General features: G+C 36.5%; 1 non-coding gene and 34 pseudogenes across 1 annotated transcript; all 35 read left to right on the top strand.

The window, feature by feature from the left end:
* The first annotated feature begins 93 nt into the window (after window positions 1-93).
* On the top strand, window positions 94-220 carry LOC128921006 (5S ribosomal RNA; annotated as a pseudogene).
* A 503-nt stretch (window positions 221-723) lies between these two features.
* LOC128921005 (5S ribosomal RNA) lies at window positions 724-850 on the top strand (annotated as a pseudogene).
* A 504-nt stretch (window positions 851-1,354) lies between these two features.
* LOC128921003 (5S ribosomal RNA) lies at window positions 1,355-1,481 on the top strand (annotated as a pseudogene).
* Window positions 1,482-1,982: 501 nt separating this feature from the next.
* LOC128921002 (5S ribosomal RNA) lies at window positions 1,983-2,109 on the top strand (annotated as a pseudogene).
* Window positions 2,110-2,613: 504 nt separating this feature from the next.
* LOC128921001 (5S ribosomal RNA) lies at window positions 2,614-2,740 on the top strand (annotated as a pseudogene).
* A 502-nt stretch (window positions 2,741-3,242) lies between these two features.
* Window positions 3,243-3,369, top strand: LOC128921000 (5S ribosomal RNA; annotated as a pseudogene).
* Window positions 3,370-3,872: 503 nt separating this feature from the next.
* Window positions 3,873-3,999, top strand: LOC128920999 (5S ribosomal RNA; annotated as a pseudogene).
* Window positions 4,000-4,503: 504 nt separating this feature from the next.
* Window positions 4,504-4,630, top strand: LOC128920998 (5S ribosomal RNA; annotated as a pseudogene).
* Window positions 4,631-5,135: 505 nt separating this feature from the next.
* On the top strand, window positions 5,136-5,262 carry LOC128920997 (5S ribosomal RNA; annotated as a pseudogene).
* Window positions 5,263-5,764: 502 nt separating this feature from the next.
* LOC128920996 (5S ribosomal RNA) lies at window positions 5,765-5,891 on the top strand (annotated as a pseudogene).
* Window positions 5,892-6,396: 505 nt separating this feature from the next.
* LOC128920995 (5S ribosomal RNA) lies at window positions 6,397-6,523 on the top strand (annotated as a pseudogene).
* Window positions 6,524-7,027: 504 nt separating this feature from the next.
* Window positions 7,028-7,154, top strand: LOC128920994 (5S ribosomal RNA; annotated as a pseudogene).
* A 502-nt stretch (window positions 7,155-7,656) lies between these two features.
* LOC128920992 (5S ribosomal RNA) lies at window positions 7,657-7,783 on the top strand (annotated as a pseudogene).
* A 505-nt stretch (window positions 7,784-8,288) lies between these two features.
* On the top strand, window positions 8,289-8,415 carry LOC128920991 (5S ribosomal RNA; annotated as a pseudogene).
* A 502-nt stretch (window positions 8,416-8,917) lies between these two features.
* LOC128920990 (5S ribosomal RNA) lies at window positions 8,918-9,044 on the top strand (annotated as a pseudogene).
* Window positions 9,045-9,518: 474 nt separating this feature from the next.
* Window positions 9,519-9,645, top strand: LOC128920989 (5S ribosomal RNA; annotated as a pseudogene).
* Window positions 9,646-10,148: 503 nt separating this feature from the next.
* Window positions 10,149-10,275, top strand: LOC128920988 (5S ribosomal RNA; annotated as a pseudogene).
* A 503-nt stretch (window positions 10,276-10,778) lies between these two features.
* LOC128920987 (5S ribosomal RNA) lies at window positions 10,779-10,905 on the top strand (annotated as a pseudogene).
* Window positions 10,906-11,407: 502 nt separating this feature from the next.
* LOC128920986 (5S ribosomal RNA) lies at window positions 11,408-11,534 on the top strand (annotated as a pseudogene).
* A 474-nt stretch (window positions 11,535-12,008) lies between these two features.
* LOC128920621 (5S ribosomal RNA) lies at window positions 12,009-12,127 on the top strand. The gene has a single exon (XR_008470668.1). It is a non-coding gene; the product is annotated as a 5S ribosomal RNA (ribosomal RNA).
* A 502-nt stretch (window positions 12,128-12,629) lies between these two features.
* On the top strand, window positions 12,630-12,756 carry LOC128920985 (5S ribosomal RNA; annotated as a pseudogene).
* A 474-nt stretch (window positions 12,757-13,230) lies between these two features.
* Window positions 13,231-13,357, top strand: LOC128920984 (5S ribosomal RNA; annotated as a pseudogene).
* A 503-nt stretch (window positions 13,358-13,860) lies between these two features.
* On the top strand, window positions 13,861-13,987 carry LOC128920983 (5S ribosomal RNA; annotated as a pseudogene).
* Window positions 13,988-14,488: 501 nt separating this feature from the next.
* On the top strand, window positions 14,489-14,615 carry LOC128920981 (5S ribosomal RNA; annotated as a pseudogene).
* Window positions 14,616-15,089: 474 nt separating this feature from the next.
* Window positions 15,090-15,216, top strand: LOC128920980 (5S ribosomal RNA; annotated as a pseudogene).
* Window positions 15,217-15,718: 502 nt separating this feature from the next.
* Window positions 15,719-15,845, top strand: LOC128920979 (5S ribosomal RNA; annotated as a pseudogene).
* A 476-nt stretch (window positions 15,846-16,321) lies between these two features.
* On the top strand, window positions 16,322-16,448 carry LOC128920978 (5S ribosomal RNA; annotated as a pseudogene).
* A 499-nt stretch (window positions 16,449-16,947) lies between these two features.
* LOC128920977 (5S ribosomal RNA) lies at window positions 16,948-17,074 on the top strand (annotated as a pseudogene).
* Window positions 17,075-17,578: 504 nt separating this feature from the next.
* LOC128920976 (5S ribosomal RNA) lies at window positions 17,579-17,705 on the top strand (annotated as a pseudogene).
* A 499-nt stretch (window positions 17,706-18,204) lies between these two features.
* Window positions 18,205-18,331, top strand: LOC128920975 (5S ribosomal RNA; annotated as a pseudogene).
* A 501-nt stretch (window positions 18,332-18,832) lies between these two features.
* On the top strand, window positions 18,833-18,959 carry LOC128920747 (5S ribosomal RNA; annotated as a pseudogene).
* A 496-nt stretch (window positions 18,960-19,455) lies between these two features.
* Window positions 19,456-19,582, top strand: LOC128920974 (5S ribosomal RNA; annotated as a pseudogene).
* Window positions 19,583-20,085: 503 nt separating this feature from the next.
* Window positions 20,086-20,212, top strand: LOC128920973 (5S ribosomal RNA; annotated as a pseudogene).
* Window positions 20,213-20,690: 478 nt separating this feature from the next.
* Window positions 20,691-20,817, top strand: LOC128920972 (5S ribosomal RNA; annotated as a pseudogene).
* Window positions 20,818-21,320: 503 nt separating this feature from the next.
* Window positions 21,321-21,447, top strand: LOC128920780 (5S ribosomal RNA; annotated as a pseudogene).
* The last annotated feature ends 58 nt before the right edge of the window (window positions 21,448-21,505 follow it).

The raw sequence follows: 21,505 nt of genomic DNA, 5'->3' as shown, positions 1-21,505 counted from the left end.
GATAAAAACTGAAATTTTACTCCGGCTATAGTCCCAAACTCACTTACGTGAAAGAGTAGTTTACTCATATAACGAATTCTAGGAAATCCATATGCCAACGACCATACCACGCTGAATACATCGGTTCTCGTCCGATCACCGAAATTAAGCAGCGTCGGGATAGCGGGCGCGGTTAGTACTTAGATGGGGGACCGCTTGGGAACACCGCGTGTTGTTGGCTCCCAACAACTTTTTTACCTTTTTGTCAAAGTTTTTAAATACTTTCCTAGTTGTTGTTGTTTTTTTATTTTTTTTTTTTCAGAAAGTCTCATTTTTTTTTTTGGGCAGTATACACAACATTGCACAAGTATCGGAATACGAAGGTAGATAGTAAGCAAAAAAAAGTATCTAAGTATCTAAAATAAGCCAGTACATTAGAGTGTTAAATAGTATCTACTACGTTTTGTGAGTCACTATGCGCGGTATTATGAGAAATAGGATTAGATATTGTATCTGCAAACTTGCAGATACATTTAAAAGATAATATCAATTAAAGAAATACATATATTTTAAATGCGAAATAGCGAAATAAGAGCTTAACTGTTGAACAGCTGATGGCTGTGATGAAGAGACTGTGCAAATTTGCCTCCGGATGAAAACTGAAATTTTACTCCGGCTATAGTCCCAAACTCACTTACGTGAAAGAGTAGTTTACTCATATAACGAATTCTAGGAAATCCATATGCCAACGACCATACCACGCTGAATACATCGGTTCTCGTCCGATCACCGAAATTAAGCAGCGTCGGGATAGCGGGCGCGGTTAGTACTTAGATGGGGGACCGCTTGGGAACACCGCGTGTTGTTGGCTCCCAAAAACTTTTTTACCTTTTTGTCAAAGTTTTTAAATACTTTCCTAGTTGTTGTTGTTTTTTATTTTTTTTTTTTCAGAAAGTCTCATTTTTTTTGTTTGGGCAGTATACACAACATTGCACAAGTATCGGAATACGAAGGTAGATAGTAAGCAAAAAAAAGCATCTAAGTATCTAAAATAAGCCAGTACATTAGAGTGTTAAATAGTATCTACTACGTTTTGTGAGTCACTTATGCGCGGTATTATGGGAAATAGGATTAGATATTGTATCTGCAAACTTGCAGATACATTTAAAAGATAATATCAATTAAAGAAATACATATATTTTAAATGCGAAATAGCGAAATAAGAGCTTAACTGTTGAACAGCTGATGGCTGTGATGAAGAGACTGTGCAAATTTGCCTCCGGATAAAAACTGAAATTTTACTCCGGCTATAGTCCCAATCTCACTTACGTGAAAGAGTAGTTTACTCATATAACGAATTCTAGGAAATCCATATGCCAACGACCATACCACGCTGAATACATCGGTTCTCGTCCGATCACCGAAATTAAGCAGCGTCGGGATAGCGGGCGCGGTTAGTACTTAGATGGGGGACCGCTTGGGAACACCGCGTGTTGTTGGCTCCCAACAACTTTTTTTACCTTTTGTCAAAGTTTTTAAATACTTTCCTAGTTGTTGTTGTTTTTTATTTTTTTTTTTTTTCAGAAAGTCTCATTTTTTTGGGCAGTATACTCAACATTGCACAAGTATCGGAATACGAAGGTAGATAGTAAGCAAAAAAAAGCATCTAAGTATCTAAAATAAGCCAGTACATTAGAGTGTTATATAGTATCTACTACGTTTTGTGAGTCACTTATGCGCGGTATTATGGGAAATAGGATTAGATATTGTATCTGCAAACTTGCAGATACATTTAAAAGATAATATCAATTAAAGAAATACATATATTTTAAATGCGAAATAGCGAAATAAGAGCTTAACTGTTGAACAGCTGATGGCTGTGATGAAGAGACTGTGCAAATTTGCCTCCGGATAAAAACTGAAATTTTACTCCGGCTATAGTCCCAAACTCACTTACGTGAAAGAGTAGTTTACTCATATAACGAATTCTAGGAAATCCATATGCCAACGACCATACCACGCTGAATACATCGGTTCTCGTCCGATCACCGAAATTAAGCAGCGTCGGGATAGCGGGCGCGGTTAGTACTTAGATGGGGGACCGCTTGGGAACACCGCGTGTTGTTGGCTCCCAACAACTTTTTTACCTTTTTGTCAAAGTTTTTAAATACTTTCCTAGTTGTTGTTGTTTTTTTATTTTTTTTTTTTTCAGAAAGTCTCATATTTTTTTTTGGGCAGTATACACAACATTGCACAAGTATCGGAATACGAAGGTAGATAGTAAGCAAAAAAAAGTATCTAAGTATCTAAAATAAGCCAGTACATTAGAGTGTTAAATAGTATCTACTACGTTTTGTGAGTCACTATGCGCGGTATTATGAGAAATAGGATTAGATATTGTATCTGCAAACTTGCAGATACATTTAAAAGATAATATCAATTAAAGAAATACATATATTTTAAATGCGAAATAGCGAAATAAGAGCTTAACTGTTGAACAGCTGATGGCTGTGATGAAGAGACTGTGCAAATTTGCCTCCGGATAAAAACTGAAATTTTACTCCGGCTATAGTCCCAATCTCACTTACGTGAAAGAGTAGTTTACTCATATAACGAATTCTAGGAAATCCATATGCCAACGACCATACCACGCTGAATACATCGGTTCTCGTCCGATCACCGAAATTAAGCAGCGTCGGGATAGCGGGCGCGGTTAGTACTTAGATGGGGGACCGCTTGGGAACACCGCGTGTTGTTGGCTCCCAACAACTTTTTTACCTTTTTGTCAAAGTTTTTAAATACTTTCCTAGTTGTTGTTGTTTTTTTATTTTTTTTTTTCAGAAAGTCTCATATTTTTTTTTGGGCAGTATACACAACATTGCACAAGTATCGGAATACGAAGGTAGATAGTAAGCAAAAAAAAGTATCTAAGTATCTAAAATAAGCCAGTACATTAGAGTGTTAAATAGTATCTACTACGTTTTGTGAGTCACTATGCGCGGTATTATGAGAAACAGGATTAGATATTGTATCTGCAAACTTGCAGATACATTTAAAAGATAATATCAATTAAAGAAATACATATATTTTAAATGCGAAATAGCGAAATAAGAGCTTAACTGTTGAACAGCTGATGGCTGTGATGAAGAGACTGTGCAAATTTGCCTCCGGATAAAAACTGAAATTTTACTCCGGCTATAGTCCCAATCTCACTTACGTGAAAGAGTAGTTTACTCATATAACGAATTCTAGGAAATCCATATGCCAACGACCATACCACGCTGAATACATCGGTTCTCGTCCGATCACCGAAATTAAGCAGCGTCGGGATAGCGGGCGCGGTTAGTACTTAGATGGGGGACCGCTTGGGAACACCGCGTGTTGTTGGCTCCCAACAACTTTTTTTACCTTTTGTCAAAGTTTTTAAATACTTTCCTAGTTGTTGTTGTTTTTTATTTTTTTTTTTTTTTCAGAAAGTCTCATTTTTTTTGGGCAGTATACTCAACATTGCACAAGTATCGGAATACGAAGGTAGATAGTAAGCACAAAAAAGCATCTAAGTATCTAAAATAAGCCAGTACATTAGAGTGTTATATAGTATCTACTACGTTTTGTGAGTCACTTATGCGCGGTATTATGGGAAATAGGATTAGATATTGTATCTGCAAACTTGCAGATACATTTAAAAGATAATATCAATTAAAGAAATACATATATTTTAAATGCGAAATAGCGAAATAAGAGCTTAACTGTTGAACAGCTGATGGCTGTGATGAAGAGACTGTGCAAATTTGCCTCCGGATAAAAACTGAAATTTTACTCCGGCTATAGTCCCAAACTCACTTACGTGAAAGAGTAGTTTACTCATATAACGAATTCTAGGAAATCCATATGCCAACGACCATACCACGCTGAATACATCGGTTCTCGTCCGATCACCGAAATTAAGCAGCGTCGGGATAGCGGGCGCGGTTAGTACTTAGATGGGGGACCGCTTGGGAACACCGCGTGTTGTTGGCTCCCAACAACTTTTTTACCTTTTTGTCAAAGTTTTTAAATACTTTCCTAGTTGTTGTTGTTTTTTTATTTTTTTTTTTTTCAGAAAGTCTCATTTTTTTTTTTGGGCAGTATACACAACATTGCACAAGTATCGGAATACGAAGGTAGATAGTAAGCAAAAAAAAGTATCTAAGTATCTAAAATAAGCCAGTACATTAGAGTGTTAAATAGTATCTACTACGTTTTGTGAGTCACTATGCGCGGTATTATGAGAAATAGGATTAGATATTGTATCTGCAAACTTGCAGATACATTTAAAAGATAATATCAATTGAAGAAATACATATATTTTAAATGCGAAATAGCGAAATAAGAGCTTAACTGTTGAACAGCTGATGGCTGTGATGAAGAGACTGTGCAAATTTGCCTCCGGATGAAAACTGAAATTTTACTCCGGCTATAGTCCCAAACTCACTTACGTGAAAGAGTAGTTTACTCATATAACGAATTCTAGGAAATCCATATGCCAACGACCATACCACGCTGAATACATCGGTTCTCGTCCGATCACCGAAATTAAGCAGCGTCGGGATAGCGGGCGCGGTTAGTACTTAGATGGGGGACCGCTTGGGAACACCGCGTGTTGTTGGCTCCCAAAAACTTTTTTACCTTTTTGTCAAAGTTTTTAAATACTTTCCTAGTTGTTGTTGTTTTTTATTTTTTTTTTTTTCAGAAAGTCTCATTTTTTTTGTTTGGGCAGTATACACAACATTGCACAAGTATCGGAATACGAAGGTAGATAGTAAGCAAAAAAAAGTATCTAAGTATCTAAAATAAGCCAGTACATTAGAGTGTTAAATAGTATCTACTACGTTTTGTGAGTCACTTATGCGCGGTATTATGGGAAATAGGATTAGATATTGTATCTGCAAACTTGCAGATACATTTAAAAGATAATATCAATTAAAGAAATACATATATTTTAAATGCGAAATAGCGAAATAAGAGCTTAACTGTTGAACAGCTGATGGCTGTGATGAAGAGACTGTGCAAATTTGCCTCCGGATAAAAACTGAAATTTTACTCCGGCTATAGTCCCAATCTCACTTACGTGAAAGAGTAGTTTACTCATATAACGAATTCTAGGAAATCCATATGCCAACGACCATACCACGCTGAATACATCGGTTCTCGTCCGATCACCGAAATTAAGCAGCGTCGGGATAGCGGGCGCGGTTAGTACTTAGATGGGGGACCGCTTGGGAACACCGCGTGTTGTTGGCTCCCAACAACTTTTTTACCTTTTTGTCAAAGTTTTTAAATACTTTCCTAGTTGTTGTTGTTTTTTTATTTTTTTTTTTCAGAAAGTCTCATATTTTTTTTTGGGCAGTATACACAACATTGCACAAGTATCGGAATACGAAGGTAGATAGTAAGCAAAAAAAAGTATCTAAGTATCTAAAATAAGCCAGTACATTAGAGTGTTAAATAGTATCTACTACGTTTTGTGAGTCACTATGCGCGGTATTATGAGAAATAGGATTAGATATTGTATCTGCAAACTTGCAGATACATTTAAAAGATAATATCAATTAAAGAAATACATATATTTTAAATGCGAAATAGCGAAATAAGAGCTTAACTGTTGAACAGCTGATGGCTGTGATGAAGAGACTGTGCAAATTTGCCTCCGGATAAAAACTGAAATTTTACTCCGGCTATAGTCCCAATCTCACTTACGTGAAAGAGTAGTTTACTCATATAACGAATTCTAGGAAATCCATATGCCAACGACCATACCACGCTGAATACATCGGTTCTCGTCCGATCACCGAAATTAAGCAGCGTCGGGATAGCGGGCGCGGTTAGTACTTAGATGGGGGACCGCTTGGGAACACCGCGTGTTGTTGGCTCCCAACAACTTTTTTTACCTTTTGTCAAAGTTTTTAAATACTTTCCTAGTTGTTGTTGTTTTTTATTTTTTTTTTTTTTTCAGAAAGTCTCATTTTTTTTGGGCAGTATACTCAACATTGCACAAGTATCGGAATACGAAGGTAGATAGTAAGCAAAAAAAAGCATCTAAGTATCTAAAATAAGCCAGTACATTAGAGTGTTATATAGTATCTACTACGTTTTGTGAGTCACTTATGCGCGGTATTATGGGAAATAGGATTAGATATTGTATCTGCAAACTTGCAGATACATTTAAAAGATAATATCAATTAAAGAAATACATATATTTTAAATGCGAAATAGCGAAATAAGAGCTTAACTGTTGAAATAAGAGCTTAGCTGTGATGAAGAGACTGTGCAAATTTGCCTCCGGATAAAAACTGAAATTTTACTCCGGCTATAGTCCCAAACTCACTTACGTGAAAGAGTAGTTTACTCATATAACGAATTCTAGGAAATCCATATGCCAACGACCATACCACGCTGAATACATCGGTTCTCGTCCGATCACCGAAATTAAGCAGCGTCGGGATAGCGGGCGCGGTTAGTACTTAGATGGGGGACCGCTTGGGAACACCGCGTGTTGTTGGCTCCCAACAACTTTTTTACCTTTTTGTCAAAGTTTTTAAATACTTTCCTAGTTGTTGTTGTTTTTTTATTTTTTTTTTTTCAGAAAGTCTCATATTTTTTTTTTGGGCAGTATACACAACATTGCACAAGTATCGGAATACGAAGGTAGATAGTAAGCAAAAAAAAGTATCTAAGTATCTAAAATAAGCCAGTACATTAGAGTGTTAAATAGTATCTACTACGTTTTGTGAGTCACTATGCGCGGTATTATGAGAAATAGGATTAGATATTGTATCTGCAAACTTGCAGATACATTTAAAAGATAATATCAATTAAAGAAATACATATATTTTAAATGCGAAATAGCGAAATAAGAGCTTAACTGTTGAACAGCTGATGGCTGTGATGAAGAGACTGTGCAAATTTGCCTCCGGATAAAAACTGAAATTTTACTCCGGCTATAGTCCCAATCTCACTTACGTGAAAGAGTAGTTTACTCATATAACGAATTCTAGGAAATCCATATGCCAACGACCATACCACGCTGAATACATCGGTTCTCGTCCGATCACCGAAATTAAGCAGCGTCGGGATAGCGGGCGCGGTTAGTACTTAGATGGGGGACCGCTTGGGAACACCGCGTGTTGTTGGCTCCCAACAACTTTTTTTACCTTTTGTCAAAGTTTTTAAATACTTTCCTAGTTGTTGTTGTTTTTTATTTTTTTTTTTTTTCAGAAAGTCTCATTTTTTTTGGGCAGTATACTCAACATTGCACAAGTATCGGAATACGAAGGTAGATAGTAAGCAAAAAAAAGCATCTAAGTATCTAAAATAAGCCAGTACATTAGAGTGTTATATAGTATCTACTACGTTTTGTGAGTCACTTATGCGCGGTATTATGGGAAATAGGATTAGATATTGTATCTGCAAACTTGCAGATACATTTAAAAGATAATATCAATTAAAGAAATACATATATTTTAAATGCGAAATAGCGAAATAAGAGCTTAACTGTTGAACAGCTGATGGCTGTGATGAAGAGACTGTGCAAATTTGCCTCCGGATGAAAACTGAAATTTTACTCCGGCTATAGTCCCAAACTCACTTACGTGAAAGAGTAGTTTACTCATATAACGAATTCTAGGAAATCCATATGCCAACGACCATACCACGCTGAATACATCGGTTCTCGTCCGATCACCGAAATTAAGCAGCGTCGGGATAGCGGGCGCGGTTAGTACTTAGATGGGGGACCGCTTGGGAACACCGCGTGTTGTTGGCTCCCAACAACTTTTTTACCTTTTTGTCAAAGTTTTTAAATACTTTCCTAGTTGTTGTTGTTTTTTTATTTTTTTTTTTTTCAGAAAGTCTCATATTTTTTTTTGGGCAGTATACACAACATTGCACAAGTATCGGAATACGAAGGTAGATAGTAAGCAAAAAAAAGTATCTAAGTATCTAAAATAAGCCAGTACATTAGAGTGTTAAATAGTATCTACTACGTTTTGTGAGTCACTTATGCGCGGTATTATGGGAAATAGGATTAGATATTGTATCTGCAAACTTGCAGATACATTTAAAAGATAATATCAATTAAAGAAATACATATATTTTAAATGCGAAATAGCGAAATAAGAGCTTAACTGTTGAACAGCTGATGGCTGTGATGAAGAGACTGTGCAAATTTGCCTCCGGATAAAAACTGAAATTTTACTCCGGCTATAGTCCCAATCTCACTTACGTGAAAGAGTAGTTTACTCATATAACGAATTCTAGGAAATCCATATGCCAACGACCATACCACGCTGAATACATCGGTTCTCGTCCGATCACCGAAATTAAGCAGCGTCGGGATAGCGGGCGCGGTTAGTACTTAGATGGGGGACCGCTTGGGAACACCGCGTGTTGTTGGCTCCCAACAACTTTTTTACCTTTTTGTCAAAGTTTTTAAATACTTTCCTAGTTGTTGTTGTTTTTTTATTTTTTTTTTTCAGAAAGTCTCATATTTTTTTTTGGGCAGTATACACAACATTGCACAAGTATCGGAATACGAAGGTAGATAGTAAGCAAAAAAAAGTATCTAAGTATCTAAAATAAGCCAGTACATTAGAGTGTTAAATAGTATCTACTACGTTTTGTGAGTCACTATGCGCGGTATTATGAGAAATAGGATTAGATATTGTATCTGCAAACTTGCAGATACATTTAAAAGATAATATCAATTAAAGAAATACATATATTTTAAATGCGAAATAGCGAAATAAGAGCTTAACTGTTGAACAGCTGATGGCTGTGATGAAGAGACTGTGCAAATTTGCCTCCGGATAAAAACTGAAATTTTACTCCGGCTATAGTCCCAAACTCACTTACGTGAAAGAGTAGTTTACTCATATAACGAATTCTAGGAAATCCATATGCCAACGACCATACCACGCTGAATACATCGGTTCTCGTCCGATCACCGAAATTAAGCAGCGTCGGGATAGCGGGCGCGGTTAGTACTTAGATGGGGGACCGCTTGGGAACACCGCGTGTTGTTGGCTCCCAACAACTTTTTTACCTTTTTGTCAAAGTTTTTAAATACTTTCCTAGTTGTTGTTGTTTTTTATTTTTTTTTTTTCAGAAAGTCTCATTGCACAAGTATCGGAATACGAAGGTAGATAGTAAGCCAAAAAAAGCATCTAAGTATCTAAAATAAGCCAGTACATTAGAGTGTTAAATAGTATCTACTACGTTTTGTGAGTCACTATGCGCGGTATTATGAGAAATAGGATTAGATATTGTATCTGCAAACTTGCAGATACATTTAAAAGATAATATCAATTAAAGAAATACATATATTTTAAATGCGAAATAGCGAAATAAGAGCTTAACTGTTGAACAGCTGATGGCTGTGATGAAGAGACTGTGCAAATTTGCCTCCGGATAAAAACTGAAATTTTACTCCGGCTATAGTCCCAATCTCACTTACGTGAAAGAGTAGTTTACTCATATAACGAATTCTAGGAAATCCATATGCCAACGACCATACCACGCTGAATACATCGGTTCTCGTCCGATCACCGAAATTAAGCAGCGTCGGGATAGCGGGCGCGGTTAGTACTTAGATGGGGGACCGCTTGGGAACACCGCGTGTTGTTGGCTCCCAACAACTTTTTTACCTTTTTGTCAAAGTTTTTAAATACTTTCCTAGTTGTTGTTGTTTTTTTATTTTTTTTTTTTCAGAAAGTCTCATTTTTTTTTTTGGGCAGTATACACAACATTGCACAAGTATCGGAATACGAAGGTAGATAGTAAGCAAAAAAAAGTATCTAAGTATCTAAAATAAGCCAGTACATTAGAGTGTTAAATAGTATCTACTACGTTTTGTGAGTCACTATGCGCGGTATTATGAGAAATAGGATTAGATATTGTATCTGCAAACTTGCAGATACATTTAAAAGATAATATCAATTAAAGAAATACATATATTTTAAATGCGAAATAGCGAAATAAGAGCTTAACTGTTGAACAGCTGATGGCTGTGATGAAGAGACTGTGCAAATTTGCCTCCGGATGAAAACTGAAATTTTACTCCGGCTATAGTCCCAAACTCACTTACGTGAAAGAGTAGTTTACTCATATAACGAATTCTAGGAAATCCATATGCCAACGACCATACCACGCTGAATACATCGGTTCTCGTCCGATCACCGAAATTAAGCAGCGTCGGGATAGCGGGCGCGGTTAGTACTTAGATGGGGGACCGCTTGGGAACACCGCGTGTTGTTGGCTCCCAACAACTTTTTTACCTTTTTGTCAAAGTTTTTAAATACTTTCCTAGTTGTTGTTGTTTTTTTATTTTTTTTTTTTCAGAAAGTCTCATATTTTTTTTTGGGCAGTATACACAACATTGCACAAGTATCGGAATACGAAGGTAGATAGTAAGCAAAAAAAAGTATCTAAGTATCTAAAATAAGCCAGTACATTAGAGTGTTAAATAGTATCTACTACGTTTTGTGAGTCACTATGCGCGGTATTATGAGAAATAGGATTAGATATTGTATCTGCAAACTTGCAGATACATTTAAAAGATAATATCAATTAAAGAAATACATATATTTTAAATGCGAAATAGCGAAATAAGAGCTTAACTGTTGAACAGCTGATGGCTGTGATGAAGAGACTGTGCAAATTTGCCTCCGGATAAAAACTGAAATTTTACTCCGGCTATAGTCCCAATCTCACTTACGTGAAAGAGTAGTTTACTCATATAACGAATTCTAGGAAATCCATATGCCAACGACCATACCACGCTGAATACATCGGTTCTCGTCCGATCACCGAAATTAAGCAGCGTCGGGATAGCGGGCGCGGTTAGTACTTAGATGGGGGACCGCTTGGGAACACCGCGTGTTGTTGGCTCCCAACAACTTTTTTTACCTTTTGTCAAAGTTTTTAAATACTTTCCTAGTTGTTGTTGTTTTTTATTTTTTTTTTTTTTCAGAAAGTCTCATTTTTTTTGGGCAGTATACTCAACATTGCACAAGTATCGGAATACGAAGGTAGATAGTAAGCAAAAAAAAGCATCTAAGTATCTAAAATAAGCCAGTACATTAGAGTGTTATATAGTATCTACTACGTTTTGTGAGTCACTTATGCGCGGTATTATGGGAAATAGGATTAGATATTGTATCTGCAAACTTGCAGATACATTTAAAAGATAATATCAATTAAAGAAATACATATATTTTAAATGCGAAATAGCGAAATAAGAGCTTAACTGTTGAACAGCTGATGGCTGTGATGAAGAGACTGTGCAAATTTGCCTCCGGATAAAAACTGAAATTTTACTCCGGCTATAGTCCCAAACTCACTTACGTGAAAGAGTAGTTTACTCATATAACGAATTCTAGGAAATCCATATGCCAACGACCATACCACGCTGAATACATCGGTTCTCGTCCGATCACCGAAATTAAGCAGCGTCGGGATAGCGGGCGCGGTTAGTACTTAGATGGGGGACCGCTTGGGAACACCGCGTGTTGTTGGCTCCCAACAACTTTTTTACCTTTTTGTCAAAGTTTTTAAATACTTTCCTAGTTGTTGTTGTTTTTTATTTTTTGTTTTTCAGAAAGTCTCATTGCACAAGTATCGGAATACGAAGGTAGATAGTAAGCCAAAAAAAGCATCTAAGTATCTAAAATAAGCCAGTACATTAGAGTGTTAAATAGTATCTACTACGTTTTGTGAGTCACTATGCGCGGTATTATGAGAAATAGGATTAGATATTGTATCTGCAAACTTGCAGATACATTTAAAAGATAATATCAATTAAAGAAATACATATATTTTAAATGCGAAATAGCGAAATAAGAGCTTAACTGTTGAACAGCTGATGGCTGTGATGAAGAGACTGTGCAAATTTGCCTCCGGATAAAAACTGAAATTTTACTCCGGCTATAGTCCCAAACTCACTTACGTGAAAGAGTAGTTTACTCATATAACGAATTCTAGGAAATCCATATGCCAACGACCATACCACGCTGAATACATCGGTTCTCGTCCGATCACCGAAATTAAGCAGCGTCGGGCGCGGTTAGTACTTAGATGGGGGACCGCTTGGGAACACCGCGTGTTGTTGGCTCCCAACAACTTTTTTACCTTTTTGTCAAAGTTTTTAAATACTTTCCTAGTTGTTGTTGTTTTTTTATTTTTTTTTTTCAGAAAGTCTCATATTTTTTTTTGGGCAGTATACACAACATTGCACAAGTATCGGAATACGAAGGTAGATAGTAAGCAAAAAAAAGTATCTAAGTATCTAAAATAAGCCAGTACATTAGAGTGTTAAATAGTATCTACTACGTTTTGTGAGTCACTATGCGCGGTATTATGAGAAATAGGATTAGATATTGTATCTGCAAACTTGCAGATACATTTAAAAGATAATATCAATTAAAGAAATACATATATTTTAAATGCGAAATAGCGAAATAAGAGCTTAACTGTTGAACAGCTGATGGCTGTGATGAAGAGACTGTGCAAATTTGCCTCCGGATAAAAACTGAAATTTTACTCCGGCTATAGTCCCAATCTCACTTACGTGAAAGAGTAGTTTACTCATATAACGAATTCTAGGAAATCCATATGCCAACGACCATACCACGCTGAATACATCGGTTCTCGTCCGATCACCGAAATTAAGCAGCGTCGGGATAGCGGGCGCGGTTAGTACTTAGATGGGGGACCGCTTGGGAACACCGCGTGTTGTTGGCTCCCAACAACTTTTTTACCTTTTTGTCAAAGTTTTTAAATACTTTCCTAGTTGTTGTTGTTTTTTATTTTTTGTTTTTCAGAAAGTCTCATTGCACAAGTATCGGAATACGAAGGTAGATAGTAAGCCAAAAAAAGCATCTAAGTATCTAAAATAAGCCAGTACATTAGAGTGTTAAATAGTATCTACTACGTTTTGTGAGTCACTATGCGCGGTATTATGAGAAATAGGATTAGATATTGTATCTGCAAACTTGCAGATACATTTAAAAGATAATATCAATTAAAGAAATACATATATTTTAAATGCGAAATAGCGAAATAAGAGCTTAACTGTTGAACAGCTGATGGCTGTGATGAACAGACTGTGCAAATTTGCCTCCGGATAAAAACTGAAATTTTACTCCGGCTATAGTCCCAAACTCACTTACGTGAAAGAGTAGTTTACTCATATAACGAATTCTAGGAAATCCATATGCCAACGACCATACCACGCTGAATACATCGGTTCTCGTCCGATCACCGAAATTAAGCAGCGTCGGGATAGCGGGCGCGGTTAGTACTTAGATGGGGGACCGCTTGGGAACACCGCGTGTTGTTGGCTCCCAACAACTTTTTTACCTTTTTGTCAAAGTTTTTAAATACTTTCCTAGTTGTTGTTGTTTTTTTATTTTTTTTTTTTCAGAAAGTCTCATATTTTTTTTTGGGCAGTATACACAACATTGCACAAGTATCGGAATACGAAGGTAGATAGTAAGCAAAAAAAAGTATCTAAGTATCTAAAATAAGCCAGTACATTAGAGTGTTAAATAGTATCTACTACGTTTTGTGAGTCACTATGCGCGGTATTATGAGAAATAGGATTAGATATTGTATCTGCAAACTTGCAGATACATTTAAAAGATAATATCAATTAAAGAAATACATATATTTTAAATGCGAAATAGCGAAATAAGAGCTTAACTGTTGAACAGCTGATGGCTGTGATGAAGAGACTGTGCAAATTTGCCTCCGGATAAAAACTGAAATTTTACTCCGGCTATAGTCCCAATCTCACTTACGTGAAAGAGTAGTTTACTCATATAACGAATTCTAGGAAATCCATATGCCAACGACCATACCACGCTGAATACATCGGTTCTCGTCCGATCACCGAAATTAAGCAGCGTCGGGATAGCGGGCGCGGTTAGTACTTAGATGGGGGACCGCTTGGGAACACCGCGTGTTGTTGGCTCCCAACAACTTTTTTTACCTTTTGTCAAAGTTTTTAAATACTTTCCTAGTTGTTGTTGTTTTTTATTTTTTTTTTTTTCAGAAAGTCTCATTTTTTTTGGGCAGTATACTCAACATTGCACAAGTATCGGAATACGAAGGTAGATAGTAAGCAAAAAAAAGCATCTAAGTATCTAAAATAAGCCAGTACATTAGAGTGTTATATAGTATCTACTACGTTTTGTGAGTCACTTATGCGCGGTATTATGGGAAATAGGATTAGATATTGTATCTGCAAACTTGCAGATACATTTAAAAGATAATATCAATTAAAGAAATACATATATTTTAAATGCGAAATAGCGAAATAAGAGCTTAACTGTTGAACAGCTGATGGCTGTGATGAAGAGACTGTGCAAATTTGCCTCCGGATAAAAACTGAAATTTTACTCCGGCTATAGTCCCAAACTCACTTACGTGAAAGAGTAGTTTACTCATATAACGAATTCTAGGAAATCCATATGCCAACGACCATACCACGCTGAATACATCGGTTCTCGTCCGATCACCGAAATTAAGCAGCGTCGGGATAGCGGGCGCGGTTAGTACTTAGATGGGGGACCGCTTGGGAACACCGCGTGTTGTTGGCTCCCAACAACTTTTTTACCTTTTTGTCAAAGTTTTTAAATACTTTCCTAGTTGTTGTTGTTTTTTATTTTTTGTTTTTCAGAAAGTCTCATTGCACAAGTATCGGAATACGAAGGTAGATAGTAAGCCAAAAAAAGCATCTAAGTATCTAAAATAAGCCAGTACATTAGAGTGTTAAATAGTATCTACTACGTTTTGTGAGTCACTATGCGCGGTATTATGAGAAATAGGATTAGATATTGTATCTGCAAACTTGCAGATACATTTAAAAGATAATATCAATTAAAGAAATACATATATTTTAAATGCGAAATAGCGAAATAAGAGCTTAACTGTTGAACAGCTGATGGCTGTGATGAAGAGACTGTGCAAATTTGCCTCCGGATAAAAACTGAAATTTTACTCCGGCTATAGTCCCAATCTCACTTACGTGAAAGAGTAGTTTACTCATATAACGAATTCTAGGAAATCCATATGCCAACGACCATACCACGCTGAATACATCGGTTCTCGTCCGATCACCGAAATTAAGCAGCGTCGGGATAGCGGGCGCGGTTAGTACTTAGATGGGGGACCGCTTGGGAACACCGCGTGTTGTTGGCTCCCAACAACTTTTTTTACCTTTTTGTAAAAGTTTTTAAATACTTTCCTAGTTGTTGTTGTTTTTTTATTTTTTTTTTCAGAAAGTCTCATTTTTTTTTTGGGCAGTATACACAACATTGCACAAGTATCGGAATACGAAGGTAGATAGTAAGCAAAAAAAAGTATCTAAGTATCTAAAATAAGCCAGTACATTAGAGTGTTATATAGTATCTACTACGTTTTGTGAGTCACTTATGCGCGGTATTATGGGAAATAGGATTAGATATTGTATCTGCAAACTTGCAGATACATTTAAAAGATAATATCAATTAAAGAAATACATATATTTTAAATGCGAAATAGCGAAATAAGAGCTTAACTGTTGAACAGCTGATGGCTGTGATGAAGAGACTGTGCAAATTTGCCTCCGGATAAAAACTGAAATTTTACTCCGGCTATAGTCCCAAACTCACTTACGTGAAAGAGTAGTTTACTCATATAACGAATTCTAGGAAATCCATATGCCAACGACCATACCACGCTGAATACATCGGTTCTCGTCCGATCACCGAAATTAAGCAGCGTCGGGATAGCGGGCGCGGTTAGTACTTAGATGGGGGACCGCTTGGGAACACCGCGTGTTGTTGGCTCCCAACAACTTTTTTACCTTTTTGTCAAAGTTTTTAAATACTTTCCTAGTTGTTGTTGTTTTTTATTTTTTTTTTTTTTCAGAAAGTCTCATTGCACAAGTATCGGAATACGAAGGTAGATAGTAAGCCAAAAAAAGCATCTAAGTATCTAAAATAAGCCAGTACATTAGAGTGTTAAATAGTATCTACTACGTTTTGTGAGTCACTATGCGCGGTATTATGAGAAATAGGATTAGATATTGTATCTGCAAACTTGCAGATACATTTAAAAGATAATATCAATTAAAGAAATACATATATTTTAAATGCGAAATAGCGAAATAAGAGCTTAACTGTTGAACAGCTGATGGCTGTGATGAAGAGACTGTGCAAATTTGCCTCCGGATAAAAACTGAAATTTTACTCCGGCTATAGTCCCAATCTCACTTACGTGAAAGAGTAGTTTACTCATATAACGAATTCTAGGAAATCCATATGCCAACGACCATACCACGCTGAATACATCGGTTCTCGTCCGATCACCGAAATTAAGCAGCGTCGGGATAGCGGGCGCGGTTAGTACTTAGATGGGGGACCGCTTGGGAACACCGCGTGTTGTTGGCTCCCAACAACTTTTTTACCTTTTTGTCAAAGTTTTTAAATACTTTCCTAGTTGTTGTTGTTTTTTATTTTTTTTTTTTCAGAAAGTCTCTTTTTTTTTTGGGCAGTATACACAACATTGCACAAGTATCGGAATATGAAGGTAGATAGTAAGCAAAAAAAGTATCTAAGTATCTAAAATAAGCCAGTACATTAGAGTGTTAAATAGTATCTACTACGTTTTGTGAGTCACTATGCGCGGTATTATGAGAAATAGGATTAGATATTGTATCTGCAAACTTGCAGATACATTTAAAAGATAATATCAATTAAAGAAATACATATATTTTAAATGCGAAATAGCGAAATAAGAGCTTAACTGTTGAACAGCTGATGGCTGTGATGAAGAGACTGTGCAAATTTGCCTCCGGATAAAAACTGAAATTTTACTCCGGCTATAGTCCCAATCTCACTTACGTGAAAGAGTAGTTTACTCATATAACGAATTCTAGGAAATCCATATGCCAACGACCATACCACGCTGAATACATCGGTTCTCGTCCGATCACCGAAATTAAGCAGCGTCGGGATAGCGGGCGCGGTTAGTACTTAGATGGGGGACCGCTTGGGAACACCGCGTGTTGTTGGCTCCCAACAACTTTTTTACCTTTTTGTCAAAGTTTTTAAATACTTTCCTAGTTGTTGTTGTTTTTTTATTTTTTTTTTTTTCAGAAAGTCTCATTTTTTTTTTGGGCAGTATACACAACATTGCACAAGTATCGGAATACGAAGGTAGATAGTAAGCAAAAAAAAGTATCTAAGTATCTAAAATAAGCCAGTACATTAGAGTGTTAAATAGTATCTACTACGTTTTGTGAGTCACTTATGCGCGGTATTATGGGAAATAGGATTAGATATTGTATCTGCAAACTTGCAGATACATTTAAAAGATAATATCAATTAAAGAAATACATATATTTTAAATGCGAAATAGCGAAATAAGAGCTTAACTGTTGAACAGCTGATGGCTGTGATGAAGAGACTGTGCAAATTTGCCTCCGGATAAAAACTGAAATTTTACTCCGGCTATAGTCCCAATCTCACTTACGTGAAAGAGTAGTTTACTCATATAACGAATTCTAGGAAATCCATATGCCAACGACCATACCACGCTGAATACATCGGTTCTCGTCCGATCACCGAAATTAAGCAGCGTCGGGATAGCGGGCGCGGTTAGTACTTAGATGGGGGACCGCTTGGGAACACCGCGTGTTGTTGGCTCCCAACAACTTTTTTACCTTTTTGTCAAAGTTTTTAAATACTTTCCTAGTTGTTGTTGTTTTTTATTTTTTTTTTTTCAGAAAGTCTCTTTTTTTTTTGGGCAGTATACACAACATTGCACAAGTATCGGAATATGAAGGTAGATAGTAAGCAAAAAAAGTATCTAAGTATCTAAAATAAGCCAGTACATTAGAGTGTTAAATAGTATCTACTACGTTTTGTGAGTCACTATGCGCGGTATTATGAGAAATAGGATTAGATATTGTATCTGCAAACTTGCAGATACATTTAAAAGATAATATCAATTAAAGAAATACAGATATTTTAAATGCGAAATAGCGAAATAAGAGCATAACTGTTGAACAGCTGATGGCTGTGATGAAGAGACTGTGCAAATTTGCCTCCGGATAAAAACTGAAATTTTACTCCGGCTATAGTCCCAATCTCACTTACGTGAAAGAGTAGTTTACTCATATAACGAATTCTAGGAAATCCATATGCCAACGACCATACCACGCTGAATACATCGGTTCTCGTCCGATCACCGAAATTAAGCAGCGTCGGGATAGCGGGCGCGGTTAGTACTTAGATGGGGGACCGCTTGGGAACACCGCGTGTTGTTGGCTCCCAACAACTTTTTTACCTTTTTGTCAAAGTTTTTAAATACTTTCCTAGTTGTTGTTGTTTTTTTATTTTTTTTTTTCAGAAAGTCTCATTTTTTTTTTGGGCAGTATACACAACATTGCACAAGTATCGAAATACGAAGGTAGATAGTAAGCCAAAAAAAGCATCTAAGTATCTAAAATAAGCCAGTACATTAGAGTGTTAAATAGTATCTACTACGTTTTGTGAGTCACTATGCGCGGTATTATGAGAAATAGGATTAGATATTGTATCTGCAAACTTGCAGATACATTTAAAAGATAATATCAATTAAAGAAATACATATATTTTAAATGCGAAATAGCGAAATAAGAGCTTAACTGTTGAACAGCTGATGGCTGTGATGAAGAGACTGTGCAAATTTGCCTCCGGATAAAAACTGAAATTTTACTCCGGCTATAGTCCCAATCTCACTTACGTGAAAGAGTAGTTTACTCATATAACGAATTCTAGGAAATCCATATGCCAACGACCATACCACGCTGAATACATCGGTTCTCGTCCGATCACCGAAATTAAGCAGCGTCGGGATAGCGGGCGCGGTTAGTACTTAGATGGGGGACCGCTTGGGAACACCGCGTGTTGCTGGCTCCCAACAACTTTTTTACCTTTTTGTCAAAGTTTTTAAATACTTTCCTAGTTGTTGTTGTTTTTTATTTTTTTTTTTCAGAAAGTCTCTTTTTTTTGGGCAGTATACACAACATTGCACAAGTATCGGAATATGAAGGTAGATAGTAAGCAAAAAAAGTATCTAAGTATCTAAAATAAGCCAGTACATTAGAGTGTTAAATAGTATCTACTACGTTTTGTGAGTCACTATGCGCGGTATTATGAGAAATAGGATTAGATATTGTATCTGCAAACTTGCAGATACATTTAAAAGATAATATCAATTAAAGAAATACATATATTTTAAATGCGAAATAGCGAAATAAGAGCTTAACTGTTGAACAGCTGATGGCTGTGATGAAGAGACTGTGCAAATTTGCCTCCGGATAAAAACTGAAATTTTACTCCGGCTATAGTCCCAATCTCACTTACGTGAAAGAGTAGTTTACTCATATAACGAATTCTAGGAAATCCATATGCCAACGACCATACCACGCTGAATACATCGGTTCTCGTCCGATCACCGAAATTAAGCAGCGTCGGGATAGCGGGCGCGGTTAGTACTTAGATGGGGGACCGCTTGGGAACACCGCGTGTTGTTGGCTCCCAACAACTTTTTTTACCTTTTTGTAAAAGTTTTTAAATACTTTCCTAGTTGTTGTTGTTTTTTTATTTTTTTTTTTCAGAAAGTCTCATTTTTTTTTTGGGCAGTATACACAACATTGCACAAGTATCGGAATACGAAGGTAGATAGTAAGCAAAAAAAAGTATCTAAGTATCTAAAATAAGCCAGTACATTAGAGTGTTATATAGTATCTACTACGTTTTGTGAGTCACTTATGCGCGGTATTATGGGAAATAGGATTAGATATTGTATCTGCAAACTTGCAGATACATTTAAAAGATAATATCAATTAAAGAAATACATATATTTTAAATGCGAAATAGCGAAATAAGAGCTTAACTGTTGAACAGCTGATGGCTGTGATGAAGAGACTGTGCAAATTTGCCTCCGGATAAAAACTGAAATTTTACTCCGGCTATAGTCCCAAACTCACTTACGTGAAAGAGTAGTTTACTCATATAACGAATTCTAGGAAATCCATATGCCAACGACCATACCACGCTGAATACATCGGTTCTCGTCCGATCACCGAAATTAAGCAGCGTCGGGATAGCGGGCGCGGTTAGTACTTAGATGGGGGACCGCTTGGGAACACCGCGTGTTGTTGGCTCCCAACAACTTTTTTACCTTTTTGTCAAAGTTTTTAAATACTTTCCTAGTTGTTGTTGTTTTTTTTTTTTTTTTTTTTTTTCAGAAAGTCTCATTGCACAAGTATCGGAATACGAAGGTAGATAGTAAGCCAAAAAAAGCATCTAAGTATCTAAAATAAGCCAGTACATTAGAGTGTTAAATAGTATCTACTACGTTTTGTGAGTCACTATGCGCGGTATTATGAGAAATAGGATTAGATATTGTATCTGCAAACTTGCAGATACATTTAAAAGATAATATCAATTAAAGAAATACATATATTTTAAATGCGAAATAGCGAAATAAGAGCTTAACTGTTGAACAGCTGATGGCTGTGATGAAGAGACTGTGCAAATTTGCCTCCGGATAAAAACTGAAATTTTACTCCGGCTATAGTCCCAATCTCACTTACGTGAAAGAGTAGTTTACTCATATAACGAATTCTAGGAAATCCATATGCCAACGACCATACCACGCTGAATACATCGGTTCTCGTCCGATCACCGAAATTAAGCAGCGTCGGGATAGCGGGCGCGGTTAGTACTTAGATGGGGGACCGCTTGGGAACACCGCGTGTTGTTGGCTCCCAACAACTTTTTTACCTTTTTGTCAAAGTTTTTAAATACTTTCCTAGTTGTTGTTGTTTTTTATTTTTTTTTTTTTTTTCAGAAAGTCTCTTTTTTTTTTGGGCAGTATACACAACATTGCACAAGTATCGGAATATGAAGGTAGATAGTAAGCAAAAAAAGTATCTAAGTATCTAAAATAAGCCAGTACATTAGAGTGTTAAATAGTATCTACTACGTTTTGTGAGTCACTATGCGCGGTATTATGAGAAATAGGATTAGATATTGTATCTGCAAACTTGCAGATACATTTAAAAGATAATATCAATTAAAGAAATACATATATTTTAAATGCGAAATAGCGAAATAAGAGCTTAACTGTTGAACAGCTGATGGCTGTGATGAAGAGACTGTGCAAATTTGCCTCCGGATAAAAACTGAAATTTTACTCCGGCTATAGTCCCAATCTCACTTACGTGAAAGAGTAGTTTACTCATATAACGAATTCTAGGAAATCCATATGCCAACGACCATACCACGCTGAATACATCGGTTCTCGTCCGATCACCGAAATTAAGCAGCGTCGGGATAGCGGGCGCGGTTAGTACTTAGATGGGGGACCGCTTGGGAACACCGCCTGTTGTTGGCTCCCAACAACTTTTTTACCTTTTTGTCAAAGTTTTTAAATACTTTCCTAGTTGTTGTTG

Source organism: Zeugodacus cucurbitae, chromosome 3, assembly GCF_028554725.1.
Source record: "Zeugodacus cucurbitae isolate PBARC_wt_2022May chromosome 3, idZeuCucr1.2, whole genome shotgun sequence".
NCBI lineage: Eukaryota > Metazoa > Arthropoda > Insecta > Diptera > Tephritidae > Zeugodacus > Zeugodacus cucurbitae.
This window is presented reverse-complemented; position numbering and strand designations above follow the sequence as displayed.